Below are 22001 nucleotides of genomic sequence, written 5' to 3'. Positions count from 1 at the left end.
AAATGAATACCAAACAAACTCCGAGTCCATTAACAGTACTTGTCGATAGTTTAAAGCTTTTTATCCATTCATCATAGTATGTTTATTATAATATTAAATTGGAAATAATTAACTATGCGTATTAAACGTAATATTTATATTACGTGGTTTACATCAAAGTGTGTATAAGACGTTCGACTGTTATTTACCACTTAAACAATACAATGTCTATTGTAAAGACCATTATTTTCTATATTAAAATAGTTGATTCCGATATCCCGAGTTTACCGCACGGTGTATAAATATTATTATTAAAAGAGAAATCGGTTTACTTGGGTTATATACCTGTTTACTATCCATGATCCGTGTAAACCACTGAATCAGCACATCCCCGCTGTGTTATTTCGCCGAAACAGTATTATATCATGGTCTTAGGTTTTCACATTTTGGTAAACTGGCACGATCCCACTGATTGGCAAAGCAAACTTACTTTAGAGATGTACGTGTGTATATGACAAGTACGAATTAGGTCAAACTTCGATTTTCATCAAATAGCTATATCGTTTTAAGTGCCGGTATATATGCAGTAAATGCATAAGTACATTAAAAGGACAGACGGACAACGGCGTATTTGTTAGGATTTAGCCATGGAAATTACCGATCGATCATGTCAGCCGTACAATTAATATTAAATTTACCTATTTTCCTAGGTGTATATAATGTTTTAATATTCGCTACACAATAATTAAATACATATTGAAATACCGATGTTTTAATAGCCCCGCATGTTTAGTCATATTATGCAAATTGCGTTTTAGTTAGGTTGTATTGCGAACATAATACATACAATACAATATTATTGTAGATATATAATTAAACCCACAGGCGAATAACGTCATCAAACGTTTCGAGGTCCAAGCAAAGTAAATAATTAACAATTGATATCATACAATATATTATATTATATTATATTATCATATATGTTAAAAGTGTAATTAACCGTTCAAACAATATATTAATATTAATTATAAAATATTTAATAAAAATTAAAACAATAGAAGTTAAGTATGTACCTAATCAATAGTCATACAATACACTACATTCAATAAATCTCCTCTGTCCAATAGAAATAAAAATTGTAAACATTACCATCATACCTGAATACAATAATAATACATAATAATATATTCTTTGTCAATTCTGATCATTAACTTTGATAAGAATTCTTTTATCATTTTTATGATAACTTTATACATAAAACGATATTTTAAGGGCAAAAATCCAAAACGTGGTATTGCCATAAATCAAAATGTTCACAAATTAAGAAAAACGATATCATGTTCTATGACATGAATTAACACTTATAATTGGTGTAAACAAATGTAAAAAATGAAAAAAAAACGATTGGCGGTGTCAAAATTAATCTATTTTGAGTTTAAACTTAGTTTTAATACTTTAAAAAAGTGTTTACAGGCCAAAACGTGGTATTGCAGGTTTTGGAAAGCTAATGGGAATAGCACGTTTTGACGATGTTCCTATTTTTGTTAATGCAAAATGCATTATTGCCGGCAATACCACGTTTTGAAGAAAAGTTTAATATTGACAATACCACGTTTTGAAATTATAACAAGTATGCCCCAATACAAATAACATGGGTAATAATACGTTTGACTTGAACATCAGTTTTAAAATCGATTTTATTCACAAAAGTAATCGATATAATTTAATTCTGACTGCAAAATCGAATTCCTTAAATTTTTTTTCCATTTAAATCAATGTTTAACTCAATTTTCAAAATTTTGGGAATACCACGTTTTGGATTTTCATCCTTCGTTTACGGGTTAGTTGGTTAAAAAATTAAATATTTTAAAATTCCCTAAAAGTATGAAACACATAATATCTCAAAAAGATTTTATATTAATTTTATATTAATTTCAGATAATATAATCTCAATGCTGTTAAATTAATACTAAAATAATTCGTATAATACTATTATGATAGTGATGATGAAATAACGGACGTTATGTATTAAGGCTTAGGAAAGTAAACAACTTATACAAAATATTTTCGGCAAGATTAATATGAGAAACGACTTCTTAAATATTTAGCGATGGTATGTTAGAAAATACGAGTAAGGTGTTATCAAATGATATATTAAAACAAATAGTATTATAGTTATTTATAGCACCTAAATTTGAGAAAAAGTAAAATATATTTAAGTTCAATGTCTGTAAACAGTACGTATATATTATAACGATACTAAAATGCTTCATATTTAATTGAATAATATTTAAATAATTGTATATCATTGTTATACGTCATGATGTTGTACTTAGATATTAGTTTTTGTCGTAATATAGATCCATGGTCTAACACAAAATGTATGTGATTACATTAAATATGTACCAAAATTAAAACTATTAGACTTCCTTCAATGATTAATACAAAGTTCCTGAATGTTACTTTGAAAACAAAAGTCTCATACTTTAAACCATAGAAATTGCACTAGAAAAGTAAAAACAATTTATTACAATACATGAATCACATTGATTGAACAATTGTAAAATAGTAACGTAGAAATAATTATTGTATAAACCATCATATATATATATATATATATTATATTTTTACGAGACTATAAAAGTGCATAACGGGGATGATTGGGTATCAGATTTGATCATTTTTCATTATTTATATTATTATTTAGCGGTTTGACGTGAAGCGTATAATTTATTGTTATGTGTTATAATTTAAATTTAAATTTATATTGATTTATTATATTATTATTTTTATTTTGCTTGGTATTTTATTCTATTCAAGAGTTAAAATTTTTGATTATTCAATATACCTATATAAAAACATTTTTGATTTTCTTTATAACATAAAATAAATATTAAATTATTTAAGTTCAACTGTATTCCATTAAGGATTGAACCATTAAAAAAATAATTGTTATTATAATAATTTTACTTTTCTAATACATTTCTAATCGACCGAAAATACTTTTGCATTAGTTGAAATGGAGTACTTAGAACAAATGAACAAATGGCGCTGAAAGAAAATACTGAAACTCCTTTGTTTAAAAGCTTAAAACAACAATTGCAAAACTCATTTAATTTAAACCTTAATTAAAATATAAATTAACACTATTAGATAGGTATATTACTATTTATTATAATAACATATTAATGGAAATTAAAAAATCACTTGTGAAACTAATTGAATACCGATGCCAATAAACATTATATGATGTTATATACAATTAAAACGCCGTTAATAAGCAGAGTAAATCACCCACGATTTTACAATAATTATTGAAAGTGAATATTGTTATTTTTTAAAACATACAAAGTGAAAATAATATTTAGTTAAGTGTACTATACTCACAGGGTACTTATACATATTTGATATTACTGATACAAGTACTAAGTATATTTTTAACTGTTAAAGTGAAACTTGAATTTTGAGAGCGGCTATACAAATTAAAATATAATTACGACACGACGCATTGTTTGTGCTTTTGTTACTCTTAAAGTCTTAAACCTCTGTTATAACTCGGTGAAAATATTTCATTTCAAATTTAATATGGCGACTACGCATGCATCGTTTCAGGAATAAAATAACCAAGTGCAGCCTGATCAAAGGGTAAAATAAATAGGTACGCTAGAAAATTTAATTTGTTTGTTAATATATTTACCTATTGCCAATATAGCTATACGAGATTCTCGGCCTGAGTCCGTCAATATCACAAACATTTTAAAATTATTTATCAAAACGAATATTCAAAAAAATAATTAACCATGTTTAAATGCGTAAAAATATGATTCAATATAAAAATCATTTTTTATGAACACTATGGCGATAATAATTATTACTATACAGTGTATACTTTATTATAATTTATTTTTAGTAGGTAGTTCACAGGATATATAAAAATATAAACCTATATATATATGTAAAAAATGTTTATTAATTGACATTGACGTTGTATAGTATATATTATTTTAATGTTAGGTATTATAATTTATGTACTAAAACATTGGGATATATTAAAAGCTTTTCGTATTTTCCAACTACTCCCATTGTCGGAAAATATGATTTCGAACACTGCAAACAAAACAAACAGTAATTTATCGACATCCACTTCGATTGGTTTTATTTCGACTGCGGTAGTAAATTTTCAAATACATAAATAAACAAGAGAAGAAAAACACACATTTGAAAAAATAAATATATATACCTAATAATATATGTAGTAACCTACTGTTTATCGTTTAATCGTATGTGATACGATGGTATTTCCGTAAGTATAATATATTATAGAAAAAGAGCGGAGAGCTTACACACAAATAATTGTCCCGATCGACCTCGGAGTTCAAACCCGTTTACCATTAATCCACCGTGGTTGGCAATTAGGATTTCGTCCAAAGACCTATATACGGTATATACGGTTATAAGGGTATAATAATATAAAAGGTATATAAGCGCGCCCACGCACTTTGTAACGAGAGGTCCACGGTTGGTCCGGAGGGTGCATGGTGCTGGTGTTAAATTAAATCCTGAAGAAAGGGACACATATTAGTGGAAAGTTTCCCTTATTCTGTCACATTACCAGTGTACACGCATCAAATGCATAACAATCCTTTTCACAGGCTACTGTGAAATGTCTCTCTTATTTAGGGAAATACCTGCACAGGACATTAATCGTTACCACTTCTCTTTCCACCGGCCGTATCCCGCGTGATGATGACGGTGGTAATAATATTACTGTGGGGACGATGCCATCTGGAGTTGAATGAATTTCTGTTTTACAAATCCTCTGTCAATACGTGGTTTGGAGACGAGTGAGGGCAAGTATGGGTGATTGTGCGTGAAGTAGGCCATTTCCCGGATGTGCCGTCAAGGTCAGAGCCTACTCCATTAATTTGCCAGCAAACACATTTTAAGAGACCAATAAGCTCCCTGGTGGAAAATTGACGGGGAAACAGTGTGAACTGCGCTCGTCAGAAACACGCGAACTTCAGATTTTTACACTCTACACATATTTGGTCTTATACATACATCGAGAACGTTTGTCGTTTAATGTAGGTATCTATCCCTTTATAAAACAACTAATTTTAATTTGTGTAAATTTATACGTGATGATTAGTTTGATAAAAAATGTATGGACGCTTATATATTAGTTTTCAAAGAATACATTTTTTTATATAAAATTAATAGGTAGTAGGTACTTAATACATAATATTATCATAATATCCAAAAGTAATTTTAATATTAAATTATAACTCATTTTAGACTGGTTGGTTTGATTAATTAACCTAATAAATATGACATTTAAAATTTGACATTTGATGTCAACCCATCCCTCATCCAAAATATTTAAGTTTTTAGGGCTTGATAAATAATGACATTTTTTTAAAGATTATTACTCTTAATATAATTGAAATTACTTTTGAAAAAATATTTTATTAATATATTTTAATCTTTAAAGTTCTTGATAATCCGTCAAAGTTAGAATGTGACACATTTAAGTGTGAATCAAATATATATTTTTTATTTATAAGATATTGTTGAGTATTATTTTTTTAAAAGTTGAAATTAAAGCATGTTATCATTTTTGTAACTAATGAAGTAAAGCATTTTTTAGAAATGTCTAAATGTTAAAAGGTGAACAAAACCATGGCTTTATCTTGTTATACCTTTTTTTTACATTAATGACATGTAACTGTGATGAAATGTTATTAAATATCTAATAAGTACCTATTTAATATATTATAATGTGACTCTAGATATAATTTAACTAATTTGAAAACTATCTATCGACTATTTTTTAAATTAAGAGTACCTACCTAATATATCTATATGAATAACTTTTTTGATGTAAAATGTATTTCTGGTTTTTAAAATTTATACTCGTATAGGTAACTTATAATTATAATAATATTTATTATTGTTATAGACAATGTAGTTAGGAATTCTTTAATTTGATACCCTTATAAATTCATTTCATGAGCAATTGAAAATTTAAAAAAAAAATACCCTTTAATATTAATACTATTATATAGGAAACCGAATGCCTCTCAGTATCCTTTTTGAGTACAATGATTTATTATTGCTTTCATGTTTATAATAATAATAAACAACACTATTCTGCCATCAAAATGAACGAAGCGAAACAAATTCCCAACACCCTATTCCTGTATCCTGTCTGATTTTTTTTATCTTATTATAGTTACTACTTATTACTCACATAAAAAAAAAAGAGGATCAATTTTATTTAAGAGTCATAATTATTATAATTTATAGTATGATATTGCACTGGAAATAGACTCGTATGCTATATTATTGTAAATGACAGTATATCTACTTATTTATACCGTATTATAGGTACCTAACCACTAACATGTTTTATAGTTACACGTTGGACACAAGTCTAGTCATTAATTAGTATTCGCCAAAGTTTGTCCCTTTAAAATGTATCATGAATAAAATGCATGCATACCAAAACACAATATGAATACCTAGGTACCTAAATATATTGTATACAATTTAATTTGTAAGGTAGCTTGTGAAAAAATGTATTTTTGTCATCTTAGACAGTTTAAAACAAAATATATAAATTAATATTACTGCTTGGTTCTATAAGACTAAAACTTAGAAATTGTATTTATTTTAGTTTTCATTCTATCTGCAACCATCATAAAATGTTTCCTGTTAGAAAACTATACAACTGCGATATTCCTATTTTCATTCAAATAATTTATAATACAAGATCTTTTAATATCTCGTAAACTAAATACGCATATTTTCCTTTCTCATAATATTACTAAACAAACGACAGGTTTTTTTATTAATCCTATGCCCATATAATATGATAATATATAAAATATATATTTATATGTGCTCAATACTCATATACATAAGGCGCTTAGATAACTGTGCCAACGTAGTTTTATAGTGATGACGATCAACTGGAGATTGTTTGTATAAGCCAATGACAACTTGGTAATATTCTATATTATATATAGATATAAGTACCTACTGTGTTAAACAGTTTACTTCTCATAGTTTGATAATATAATATAATAAAACCGTAAAGTCTAACATATTTTCAAATAATTATTTGTTAAAACATTGTGATATTTAATAAATAAATTATTTTTTAGTTTCATAATAACTTGGATACTATAAATTGATAAAAATACAGACACTAATTGATACTGATCAGTGTTGAAATAAAAAAAAAAGTGTTTTCGTAACTTGAATTGGACAAAAAGTATAAACTTTAATGGAAAACCTGAATTTTGTTAACATATGAACATCAAAAGTATAATCAATATTTTCAAATTTTTATAAGAATCACCTTATATTATATCTTCAATATTTTTGACTTTCAATCAAAAACGTTTTTAACATAATTTGATTAAAACCTAAAAAAAAATGGAAAATTTGAAATGTCTATAAATAGCACAAAAAGAGCTAAAAAGTTTTTAAAATTATATCATTTAAAGAAAACACAAATATAAACTATATTATCTAGAGAAAATTTTTGGTATCTGCGGCTATTTAAATTTGAATTACACCAAAAATGTTTGTTAAAAACTGATGATGCTTGTACCCAATAAGTATTCTCGTTTTTTGTTATATGTTTTTATATTTCCCTGATGGTTTCAAAAATACCTACTAAGGATTTTTACCAAGTAGATATAACTTTCTACCAGTAACCACCTTCAAATTTAAAGATTGAAGCTTTTGTACAATTTCTAAAGACGACGTCAGAGATAATAAAAAAAAAAAACACACGCATCTGACATTCGTAAAACCAATACGTTCTTCACCCCGTACTCAGAATTTAAAATTAAGCCATATAGGATGCGTCACTGTGTGCAATACTGGGGCACTCGTTTCACTCACATGATGCATCTTCACAAGATAATAATTATGAGCTGTATTATTAGCTTTGAATGCAAAAAATATATTATATTCGTAAAATTCTTCTAAGCGGGATGAAAATCATATTTGCTGACTTTCTTTGAACTATTTTTACAGTTACTACCGGTAAATTTTCCTGTCACTTAAAGGAGCTATAAAGAAAATCGTAAAATCACCACTTTGAAGTATTACAGAGACTGCGTTATTGAGCTATAAAGATGCTAGAAAAAGTCATTGGATAATTTTTTTTCCATATAATAGAAAAAACTTGTTCACGCAGAATGTTTTAAAAAATAAATATCAATGTGAAACTAATAAATACATTTCACTTCATTCATACTGAAAACGTTGATGTAAAATCAATAGATTCTTCACTGCACCCAGAGTATAAAACAAGATTGTTAAACTAATATATTCTTTGTTTCACTCAGTACCTAAAACCTTTATCACTCAACGAGTTTAGTTTATTCAAAACAAAATAAGCAAATGCACTTAAAATAATATTTTAATGTGAAATACAGATGCTTTTTTAAAATTGTTTTTCTTAAATTAATATATTCATAATATGAAGAATATTAGATTATGAAAATGCTATTATAGTTAATATATCTTACAAAATATATTACCTATATAATATATATATCATAACGAAGAAGGTTAAATTGAAATAGGAGAAATACAACTATTGTTTCAACTATTTGTAGAGTATAACTAGGTACTATAACTCGTAATAATAATCACTCCAAATAAATTATAGTATTATATTATAATAAAATATTAATTGGCAATGAAAAATGCATAATAGGCCTTAAAATACATTTTAATTATGTGTTAATGAATAATGTACAGTGCTCGAATTTTAGAAATAAAAGAATGGTAACTTGGATTTGATTGAACTTCTGAAGATGTACCGTCTCTCCGTTCTAATGAAAATAATTAGAAGGGGTGCTCCTAAAATATTAAAAAAGTAGTAGAAGAACTTGGCCCTCTGAAACTCCCTCCAGAATTCGATGACTGAATATTATTGGTTTATTGATATAATATAAATAATTAATAATTTATTATTAAACTCGGTATTTAAAATATCATTAATCATTATTCAAAATTAAACTATATTGTCTACCTATAGACTAATTATTATAATATATAGGTACCTTTACATTTTTGTTTATAACTCCGCGAATTTCAAAAATATTTATCAATTAAAGTGTAGCAATAAAACAACAATAATTGATTTAGAAATATTATTTAAGGAGATAGGTATAAAATATCGAAAAAAAGATTTATTTTCATGTTAGAAATTATTAAACTTCTAGAGTTGAGTTAGATTTAAGACTCCAATCTCGGATACCCCCTACAAGATAATATATAATTCTGTAAGGTTCTACGATACCGTTAAATTATTACTTGGACAAATAAATAAACTTAAATCCATTTAAAAATACATACCAATGAATACATTTATAGTAGATATAGGTACTTACAATCCTACACATTATTCATGACGGAAACATGCTATTTACTTCGTTAGTTCTTTTAGGCATATTTGGAGGAATTCAAATAGTTTAAGACTTAATATAAACCTATGGCGTTGTCGTGTTTTTATGAAAACAATAATAACGACTACCTATATAATCCGTAAACAAAATTACAAATTCCCAAGTGCTGGTAGTTCAGTAAATACAATTTCCTGAATTGTCAATTAATTCCTTAAGGCCGTTAGATTATTCAGATATGCAATGTACATATTTTGTCAAATACTCCAGAAAAATCAATAATAAATGTAAACATAATCTTTTGTGAACGTACTTTATTCTGAGCGAATTCTTTATATAGGTACATACTACAACATGTGAATGGAGAACTTTAATAATACAAATTGCTAGTAATTTTAGTCATATCATGTGCAACTATAGCCAAAAATATAGTTTAATTCCTATAGTTTTAGAATTGTCAACATTTTTAAATTTATAATAATAATATCAAATACTTAATTCTCAGTTACAGAAATATCAGAGAACTAAAAAGCCTTTTGCATATTTAGTAAAAAACAAATAATATCTAAAATACTTCTGATTTATTTTTGTAAACTCATAATAATATAATATTGGAACGATAAACAAGTACATTTAGTATAGATACTTAGTGATTTAATCAAAAATATTTACAGTTTATTATTAAATCAGTTAGTGTTATAGTTTTTACTTTTTAATTATAAAGAATAAAAATATATTAATTATTTTTATTAATTTAACAACATGTTTCTTTTGTTTGCTAGAGCTATGTTGTCAAAGCTTAAGTTTCTTAAAAGCACTTTGATTTTTACCGTAAAAAATTCGCGAATTCTATAATTTCGTGTCGAATGTTAACCTACTAATGGACAATATTCGGCTAGCATTATGTATATTACGTATAATGTATATCTAACAATAAAATGTGCCACAAAGGAAATTGTTTCATTTTTCACAATGTGATAATTGCATTGGTCATTAAGACCAAGGCTCAAAGTCTAAAGAAAAAAATCCTACGATGGCAAATTAGTGAAATTACCATCAGCCCAGCTAAACTAAGTACATAATAGAGGCAAACCTAAAAACTTCCCTGTACCATACGAAACAATAGATACTGGATTGTGCACTGTTCTTGCAATGATCAATAATTTCATTCAAAAAATGATTCTGATCAGTATTTTTCTTTCTGACAATCATAATACTGAATATTTAAACATAATAATAGTACAAGCATTAAGCAACCATCAATTTAAATTTTAAATATAAATAATGAAAAAAAAACAAAAAAATATTTCTCAAGATTATTGGAATATTTTGAATTTAATTAAAATAATATAATGATATTCATTTTTACATTAAATATTCAAATCTTAAAATAAATCTAAAACTAAACATTTAATCAAATAACTTGGTACTGAACCCTAGCTTTGTACATGATAAATATTCAAAACATGTATTCTCCAATCAGTGTTAAATTTCCAATTAATTCAGAAATGCACAATATAATATAAAATAAGTGAGGCCATCGAACGCGTCTTATTAGTCAATGTGTACATGTATTATGATAATGATAATTATTAATTACAATGAATTAAAACATATTATTTAATAGCATGCGAAGTATAAAGTTATAATTTTTAAAATATTGTAATGAACATTTATGTTTATAAGTTGTATATCATATTTTAAATTAAACCAAATACAGAAAATTCCAATAATAGTTAAAGATGCAAACTGAATTTCAATTATTTTTATTTTAGAAACGTCGTTTAAATTTTGAACAACGTCAATTTATTACGTTGGTGAAATTGTTGAGTTGTATGATAATGCGCAAAAAAATATCTCTCCGTTTATCATTATATAGGTAGGTAGTAGTGGTAAATAATGTGTATCTTCAAAACTAGTTTTTTTTTTCTATTAAAATATTAAAATATTACAATAAGTGGGTTTGGATTTTAGAGATTATACTTAATACAAAAATATATTTCATATTTTATATCGACGACACACATATTGTACGGTACTCAGTACGAAAGGCGAGACGAAAGGACTGTAAGTTAACCAAATGGTCGTTAATAAAATATATAGGGTGATTCGCCAAGCATGCCCACTTCCATTTTTCCTGTATTCAAATTCTGAATTTTTAAGTGTACTTAAGGGCCATGTTTTTAAATATTTAGATTTTTGTACCATGGGGTGTCTTATGGCGACATCAACTTTTCCAAATGAACATCGTACTTTATGTCTATAAATTTAAATTGATAATCAGATGAATTTTTTTATAACTTACACTTCAATAACTCAAAATGTACTTGTTAAAATTCTGATTTAGATACACCGAAATTTTCAAAAATCATTTGTCTAACAATTTACAGTAAAAAATTTCAAATCTCATTTGTATAAAATGAGTTTTTATCACCACTTGACATTGCTTAAATTGTATAAAAATCTAAAATTGACAATTTTATTGAAAACATAGTGCTAAAATATACTTGAAATTCCAAAAATTCGTATTTTAATACATTTATAATTAAAAGAAAAATGGAGACGAAGATGTACCTATAGTGAATCACACTGTATATAATTTATGTAAAATCAATAATTTGCTCCTAATGTATGTCCACATAATATTTTTGCTTCACGAGTTGAATTAATTCAAATAATTGAATAAGTTAGTTTTACCAAAAGCGATTCATTACTTTGGGTATAAGCTATAAAGACTTTGAGTTTTCCCTAATTCTAAATGATCACCTCCGGAAAATGTGTTAAATTTATATGCAAATTCATCGTTTCGACTGCCATTTTTCCATGTCTAAACTTAAGTACCCACTTACTCAGAAGTATAGTTGACGCACTGATCATAGCTTAAAATATATCGATGATACTATTTACGTACAATGTATTTGTATGTGTTTACCATATATTATACAAAATATATTATATGAAAACTTTTGTTTTAAATTGTTAAATTTTGTTATTTGTTACAAATATAATAAGAATGTATTCGTTTTATATTTTCTAGTCACCAGGATAAGGATCAACCGAGATCTAATTTAAAAAAATGAACTGTTGGCAATTCCGACGTTTACGGTTTTTTTTTTTTTTAGTATCTACCTAGTTAATTGAATTTTAAAAATAGCATTTATATAAAATTCAATATTTTCAACTTTACATCATACCTCTATCAACAGTGCATTTTACCATATCATATTCGAAATTTATATCTTAATCAAACTTATCATCTATATCTTATAGTATAGTTATACTATATGTATATTATAATTTTTTTTTTATTTTTATTTATTCTTTAAGAAGATAATGGGCCCCACTGAACATATTCGTGTGGGGCTCCATCAGTTCACAGTTTGAAATATAAATTCACTAAATAGTTCATATAAATTAAATAATTACAATATTAGTAATATACATTTCTCACATAACTAGGTATAATATTGATATAGGTAAATAGATTAGGTATTTCTATATACAATTCTTATGAAACATCTAACAAATTCAATGTTCATCATTTCTAAAAATTATTTTATTTTCTACATAGAAATTTGACTTTTTTAAACACTCGAATACAGAATAACTATTTTAAGTTAACAACATTAATAGGTATCATATATTATTTTGCCAGGGTCCGATAAAATACAATTTTGTATAAGTAAACGCGTATTATGCAGCTGTATAGCCTTATAATAACATAGTACAGAAGATATGACAAGGTTTCAAAATGAGCTTTTCATAATACCTTGTCCCACTTACATGCGCCATATATAACCAGGTTTAAACCAGTTTTTTCATAACCATTATGGTATAGAGTATTATTAGTTTTTATTGTTATTACAACATTTGAATATTTATGTTATAAAATGCAGTGAAGCCCGTTATTTTTATATATAAAAGTTTTTAATGATAATACTTCCAGGTTTTTATTTTAGTTTTTTCATATAGATACTTGAAAAATATTGGTAACTTCAATTTTAAGTTTCGTTCAAAATGAGCTTTATTCAAAACACCGATTCAAATACTTAGGTAGGTAGGTATCAATCGAATTACTTATACATTGATTTATTAGGTATCTACCTTTGTAATTTGTATAATATATCTACAACAGTAGAATGTACAACTTGTTCCGTAGTTAATAGATATAATAATACTATTTTTATTATATTAGGTTTTAGGTAAGTATCTTATTTATTTATATTGTGCGTATTATATTACATTATAATTTCTCAAGTGTTAGTGCTGCACACAATGCGTCAATGCTACACATTCAGGGTATATTCTTATATTCACTATGTTTATTCAAATTGAATGTACCTAAATTATGATGTATTGAAATTCTTATTTAAAATTACAGTTATTAAGATACTAATTTAAATACCTGTAGTTTTTTTGAGACATTATGATATCAGAGTTAGATTCGGAGGTATCTCTTCACTAATTTACTCAGCCAACTAATGAACTCATTTCTTTGTGTTCTTTCCTACAAATAAAAGTATTGATTAAGATAATATTTATTGTAAATTATATTGATTATAAACATTTTATAGATACACCCGTCACACATGACAATATGTAACAACATATGACAATTGACAACGCTTAACTATACTTCCTCCATTCTTCTTAAGACTGAATATTATTTTTACTTCAATTATTATAAATTATAATTAGCTTTTATATAAAGGTTCAAACCAATAGTTCCTACAAGTACCAATAAGTATAAAAATGTTGGTTATTATAGAAAATTATTTTCCTAGTTAAAATGTATTTTACTCGTTTAACAACACTTCATTGAAGTATAAGAATAATTATTGTATAATTGATTTGTTTTAAATTCTAATAGTATATTAGAAAAGTTGTTAACAGATTATATTGATACAGCAAATTACATTTAAAGTACAAACATTTGTACAATTTCTTAAAGCTAATAAGTATTGATTATTCTATAACTAATACTATGATAAACAATTCTACACGTTGAAATAATCAAAGAAATTAATAACAATGTAAAAACATGTCTTACCTAATACAAATATGTTGTGGTTTTGAGGTAAAATATAATTTTAAACGAAAAACTTTTATTAAGATGCAATGCACTTTCCTTAATAAGCTTTTTAATAAGAATATCATCTCTCATTTCATGATTTGTTTTTCTATTTATGTGGTAAGAAGTATTAATATTAAAAAAAATAAAAACACGTAAAACAAATAAATAGTAAAAGTTACTAAATAATGAAAGTTTCAATAAAGTTGTTGATTAAATGATGTAAAAGAAATATCAAGATGGAAATCGGATGTGACTATATAATATTAAAACTCACATATTTCACAAAACAAATCAACATTTCGCAGAAATCCAACAAATGTCGTTACTTGTTGTAAAATGTTTCGTCCTCTATTTAATAATACAAGAAAGTAACCCACGAAGCGTCGTAAATTCGCAATTTATATTATGATCGTTTTTAATATACACGCGCCTGGAAAATATACGCAAAGGAGACAACAATATCGCCAGCACGGTTTATTCGGAAACGAAAAATAAAAATAATAAATAAATAAAAACCTAATAATATAAATATAAAAACGTCGCGACGAGGTCCGACCGAATGAAATATCGTTTGGCGCACGAATCGATTTAATTATTTCTCCTCGTCCGCACTATATTTCACCAATTCCTTTCCGCCGTCGCACTATATGTAATATGTATACGCGTAGACGATGCTGCATCATTGACACAATATTTCCTTGCAGTCTCCGCCTCGCTCGCACGTGGGGATCATTTGCTCAGAAAAACACAACAATGTATCATATTATTATTATTATGTATACAGAGTGATTCACCACGCTCGCTCACTGCCATTTCTTTCCTCGAGTACACCATGGTAAATACTGAAATGTCCGAACAAACTTTGGTGTGACAAATAAGATTACCCCCCCCCCCTCCCCCAATTAATATCCCAATCATGTTGGTTTTACAAGAATATAAAGTAGATGTAATAGTGTTTAATACTGTTTATTATAGTTGAACCAATTTTACATATCTGTATGTAAAATAACATACATAAATGCTGATGGATTAATTTGAATTGATAAAATTTTCAAATCGCTATTGTAGCCTCCATATCTTCTAAACACGCATAGTCTATATTATTCTTAGGGCCAATTTCACCAACACAGTTAATCACGGTTAACGCTTAATCGGCTGATAACAGATATTTAACCGGCCAAATTCGGCCGATTAAACTCCGGTTAACTTTAACCGTGATTAACTGTGTTGGTGAAATCGCCCCTTAGTACACAAAATTAAATAACTCAAAAACGACTCGTTCAAATTTTGATATTGATACGCTAAAATGTTTAGAAAAACTATCCGCTTAAACGTTTACGGTAAAAAATAAGGGGGGGGAGGGGGTCATATTTGAAAAACAGAAGTTTAAGTAATCTGATATATTATTATTATTATTCCAATAGTGAGATGTTAAAGAACTACATTTTTGAAGAAAAATAGGGAGTGTGCATGGACGGCGAAACACCCTGTATATAAACACACACACACAAACACACAACATGCACACGGTAGACGCGTGATCATTCAAACACGATAACGGTCGTGGACTGGACCAGAGCCAACCGCAGAGGGAGCGTGCACTCCCCCGGGTGTCGTTTTGTGGCCGCCGAAACAATGAGAACTGTCGATGACTGTAGGTTTTCCGCAATAAACAGCGGAGAGGGCTTGGAGAGTGGTGGCGATTATCTTTATCTCCGCCGAACACAACCGCACGCGAGCACGAACGGTTAAATTAAACCGAGTTAAAGACGTTGGATTAACAGCGATACCGAGTAGGTATAATATATACTGTCGTAGTATAGCTAGGTATACCAGCAGCTACCTACACATCTTATTACAATAGCTAGTAAGAAACTCCTCGGCAAGACGATGAAGATACACTGTAGATAGATGGGTACCTATACCTATCTTTTGCAAGTCGCAACGGAACTTTATCATTTCGTTGTTCGCATAATAATTATCGAATTTAATCGTACAATGCGTATAATTTATTATTATCATGACGTATATCTTACCATATACCTATATACTGTGATATTATTATGTCAGCTGACGACAATATTATTGTTATTGACGTTTGGACATTTTTACTGGTGATAATTGTATATTTTTAATCACGTCATATATTTTACATTCAAATATTAACAATGATATTGTTGATTAATATTTAAGACGTGATTCAGGTACCGTTTCTCGCGGTGAGAACTATGACGTGGATACTGGAAACCTATTCGAAGTAATGTATTCATAATATTTTTGTGTTTGTCCGTTGTGTTTCGATTAATAATGTTTCGATATAGCGGGCGATAGTGTTAACTATCACGCGTGTGAATTTTATTAAAACAAATTCGTATTCGATTAGAATTTAAAATAAACAAAAAATATGTGATTTGTTTTTAAATGCATACAATAAATCTACTACACTCGTTTCGTTAAACGTAGGCAATTAATACACAACCGTACAATATTACTGAAGTGTAATAAGTAATGTAAAATATTTTATGTTTAGTTTGATACAAATATAATCGTTACACATGTAACGTACTAACGTGTATTATGAAAAATACAATCGTTAAAGGGACACTAAAACATTAAGGGACATAATAATAATAATATGTAAGGACGATAATATAAAAATCAATGTTTCGCAGTCGTACAAATCATCAAGAATAACGAACCTACATAATCCTTTTTTTCCTGAAAAATCTCGATTCGAGTACAACATTCACGAAAACGTCCCTTATCTTTATTTTTTTCGATAAATAATCAAATCTAGTTTTGCTTCGCTAACAATGTCATGAGAAAAAAATAAATATGTTAAACTCGTTGCACTCGTTGTAATTATACTAGCGAACGCCTTTATTATTTTTCTCCTATCTACCTGTAGGTATATTATAATATTATACAATACCACCGTTAGGTAATGCTAGCCGTATACGTATTTAACTTCACTATAACGATGTATAGCAATCGCGTATAAAATTCAAGTCCTTTTCGCGTGAATTACAACGGAGGAGGCATTTTGAAATTGAAAAACCTAAGATTAAATAAATAATAAATTATGGGGCACACCGTCTTACGGTATCCGAGTAGTGAGTACCTCTCTAATGCGGATAATTATTACGGAATCAGTAATTGGAACGTATTAGCCCATGTCATTCGATGCCAATTACCCTTATAACTTGAACCAAGAGTCGTCTCCAATGGCCTGTTATAAAAACTAATCAACTTTTATCGGTGCTTTGGGAACTGACAAAACGAGAACGGCGAGTGACAAAACGGGTGAATATATATATTTGTTTTTTTTCGCCAACTCAACTCCGTCGGGTTATCATTGTTATTCCATCGGTAATTTATAAAAATCTGGTTTTTTTGTGCACGCGAAAAAATAAACTTACGAAAAAGTAATCACTGAGCCATTGTCAGTTGACGTAGACTTTGAATATAATACATAAATATTTACTCGAAATTGGGTTCGTCCGCCGCGGGGTAGACTTCGCGATGATTTTAAGTCAGTTGCGAGAACGAAGTTTTCACGGCAGGTAGGGCGGATGATTGCAATTACTTTAACAGTTGTCGTATAACGGAAAATGGAACTATAAAAGATTAATCGATCTTGGCGATGGGACCGTGCAATTACTTTTTGTTTGCAAACTTTATATTGTCACTTGTCCTATTGGGAGTGTAAATAGTTATTTCTACGGAGTTCGTTCGAGAACGTGTCGCGTACAATTGCCAATCGAAGTCTGCGGGGTCGATGCCTACAAAATCCAGTATATACGTCATTAGTTAATAGACATGGGTAAACCGAAACTTCACCGGGGAATTTCAGGCGTTTAAGCTCAAATTGTTCTGAAAGTGACAGCTATATTTGGTTATATACTAGCATAGTTATTCTCATATAGGTTTAAAAATAATTGTACAATTGACGCGTCAATTATAGTTAATTACATAGCGCACAATGCGTTTCAGACTTATATTAATTTGTTGTAGCCTTTTTTTTTTTTACTTCAACTTAAGTTTATCACTACAACACTAGTATGGTAAAGCATAACGGTTTTCAATTATTAGATTGCCTCTCGTCATCCATGGCTAGTATATACTACAAAATATTATATCGATTGAAAACACTATACGCTATGTGTAACGGCTGTACTGTCCATCCCATACGTTATTATTACGTTATTACTTTGCTGGTTATTTTTCCACGTCGATGCGGTATATATTAAGAATTTTTTTTTTTTTATTCCAATATAAAATAAAAAATTACAAAATAATATTATATTATATACCCCACCTCGAAAGGGTTCACTAATACTAATTTAAATGTCGGCAGTAATACTACGGAACCACCAGTATAACTCTCCATCACGATAATAATAATAATAATAATAATATTAATATGCAATTATTATAGGTAGGTAGTACGATCTCGTAGTGGAACACTCCGTATAATATTATTATTATTATACTCGTGAATATTAAAAACCCACGGTCAATTAAACCGCATCATAAAGGTAGAATTATCGAGTAGGTCATGTACACAATAATACGTAGGTATGCAATAAGTGTACACGTCATATAATTTTGTTCGATATCGTATGGAAAACTAACTGGAAACCGATTGAATAGAGGAAAAATGCAAACACGGCGGATAATACGCATACATAATATAATAATATTATTATACGATTGTGGAGGACGGTTTTGTCGCGAAAACACGAATGGAAAGTCCTCGGACCTATCAATTAATATTTAATTGAACGTTTTGTGTGTACCTTGATTGCCGGGTTTCCATAACGCGAACGCCCTCGGCGTTAAACGAGATAGGGACGTCCGGGATAATTTGCCCTCTGGGCTCGCACTAATACATTTAGGTACATATAAAGCATTTTGCTGTGTAGAGGCGCATTTCAAAATTTTCCGACCGCCGCCGTGATTTATCATGTCCAGTATAAGTCCTCAGACGAAACTATACACCTAAATACTACCTATATATTATATTATTACAGCGTTGATAAATAAATCGTTCCGTTTGGAAGAGAGAAAATCCAAATGGTAGATGTTCTGTAAAACACTTTTCAGACAATTATTGTTTTATTATAACCCGTACAAATACGACGATATTATCTTGCGAAAAATAAGCCAAATAAAATTCCTAATTTATTATACTTTATAATACCCAATATAATATATAAGTACCTACCATAAATATAGAGTGGGTATAAAATAGGATAGGAAATATAGAGTGAGAAAAAACTGGTTCGTCTCGGCGTATCATACGTTTTAAATAATACATAACTAATACTATATAATATATATTTTGTTTCATAAAAAAAGTGCTTTTATTAAAAACAATTTGACATTATGACAAAACATACAATACCCAGCTTAATGATCATAATATATTAATAATATTCCAACAGATCCAAGCATAAAATGTTATTTAATATAATATACTATTGTGTTCGGTACATTACGTTACGAAGATATTAAACCCGTAATATTATTTTTTTCTTCTTAAAGAAAAATTTAAATATATTAACAATAACTTTTGCAATCATCACTGTACACTATTATAGCAGTATGCTAGTAAATAAACTTCTAGCCGTCACTACTGTATTCAATCGTGTTAATAAAAAACATAAAATGTGTGCTTATTAAAATACAATCATTGTTATTGTCGTTATACCATTGACGATCATTTTGTATTGATTGGCAAATTATTATAGTTGTTTAAAACTTCCTAATGTATAACTGAAATTGGAATTAATTTATATGCATAACTTCGGTAGTACGTACTGAAAATATTATATTTTATAACCGTCTATTCATATTTATTATTACCTATTCCGAAATCTTAAAGTTATTGAATTTATTTATTGTTCTGTTACCTAACACAAAATAATTATCGTGCTTGATATGAAGTGGACCTCATTTTATTAAAATAACGATCAAGATTTCGTTAAAATGGTTCCTTCTCAGATTTTTTTGATATATATATATTATATATATATATATTGGAAATGTTTGTATATACTTACTGATACATTTAAAAATATTATACAACCTAAAAAATGATTTAAAATTAAATAGACCAATTTTCTTCCATTATTTTTAAATTTACCTATATGATCTAACTGTAAATGCCACAAATGTCAACAAACTCTATAAAATTCAAACATTAAATTTATACTTGACCTGTTTAGAGGTTCAATTTCAAACAAATAATATTATTTATTTATTAGGTAAACTTAAATCAAATTAAATTAATTTGTTGTAAATAGTAGTAGGTGCACAACATGAAACACTACTTAATTAACTCATAATGAAGGTAACATGGACAACTTTTCTTGTTTTCAAAAGTTTAACTTTAAATACGTTTATTAATCTTGAAAATATCAAAACTAAAATAGTTTATTACATAGAATACACAAAACAACAAAATAATTTAGACAGGAGTATAGGATAGAATAAAATATTACTATCCACTTAACATCGATCGCCTACACGTGACTTATCTTTAATATTAATATGTGAAACTACATTTTAAAGTAACAATAATAATCGATAATATCGATGGGTAATAAAGTTTTCAAAAAACAATTCTAAATTAATAAAACCACAAATGCTGATATTTTATTTTATCTTTTCGATAATGGTCGGTAAATATTACTTGCACTAAGGGAAGTAGTGAGAAAAAACTACACCTCTATTAGTACTCGAGAATAGATGCACTGACCTGTCTAAACTACTAACTAGACTCGATTTCTAATCGATAGATAGGTTTCATGAAACTTTTTGTACACTTTTATCCAAACAATTAGTGTTCACAGAAAAATTGAATGAATAAAATATCATTGTAAAATCAATATTTATTATATTGTTTTATTCAATCTAAGAAAATGCCAATTTTATCATTTTTATAGCTTTATGATATACATTTTCTTAGAAAAAATGTATTACAATAAATAATTACTCAAAAGTTAATTTAAAACTGAATTTCAATTAATAAATTCTGGTTTTATCAGACGAAACTACGAAAGTACAAAATAGTTATTAATTAGAATTTTATTATGATTACAGACTGATACGACGTTAGAATTATTACTATTATTATTAAACGTTATAATCGTTTAAAACAATTAATATTTATAAACCATTTTATATATTTCTGATGGAAAAGACCAAATCTCAACCACGTCCAACATGCAATACTACAATTACAGTTAAACACATTGTCGTCCACTGTGTACATTCCAGACAATTTATGTGAACCAAATGAACCATTTTCAGATGTCAAAATAAATCTCTTACTTTAAAATATGTAACTATCTAAAATGTATTATTTAATATAATTATATTAATTTAATGATAAACCTAGATAATATTAACTAATGACTTTATATTAATTAATATTAATTTAGTAACTCGTAATTAATAATTACAAACTAAAATTATATTAAATATGAACTAATTGTTTGATCCAAATTTGTTTG

The 22001-nt window shown here is 27.6% G+C and overlaps 1 protein-coding gene across 6 annotated transcripts in view; it reads right to left on the bottom strand.

Moving 5' to 3' along the window:
* Positions 1-22001, bottom strand: part of LOC100165174 (cGMP-specific 3',5'-cyclic phosphodiesterase) — a 105344-nt gene that overhangs the window by 70871 nt on the left and 12472 nt on the right. For 5 of the 6 annotated variants that reach the window (XM_003247095.3, XM_016807583.2, XM_008188692.3 and 2 more), the window contains exon 2: positions 13813-13914. The exons of the other annotated variant lie outside the window; for it this stretch is intronic. The gene's annotated coding sequence lies outside the window, so the exon portion shown is untranslated. The remainder of the gene's footprint in view (positions 1-13812; positions 13915-22001) is intronic. 6 annotated transcript variants of the gene reach the window in all.

Source organism: Acyrthosiphon pisum, chromosome A2 (assembly GCF_005508785.2).
Source record: "Acyrthosiphon pisum isolate AL4f chromosome A2, pea_aphid_22Mar2018_4r6ur, whole genome shotgun sequence".
Classification (NCBI taxonomy): Eukaryota; Metazoa; Arthropoda; class Insecta; order Hemiptera; family Aphididae; genus Acyrthosiphon; species Acyrthosiphon pisum.
This window is presented reverse-complemented; position numbering and strand designations above follow the sequence as displayed.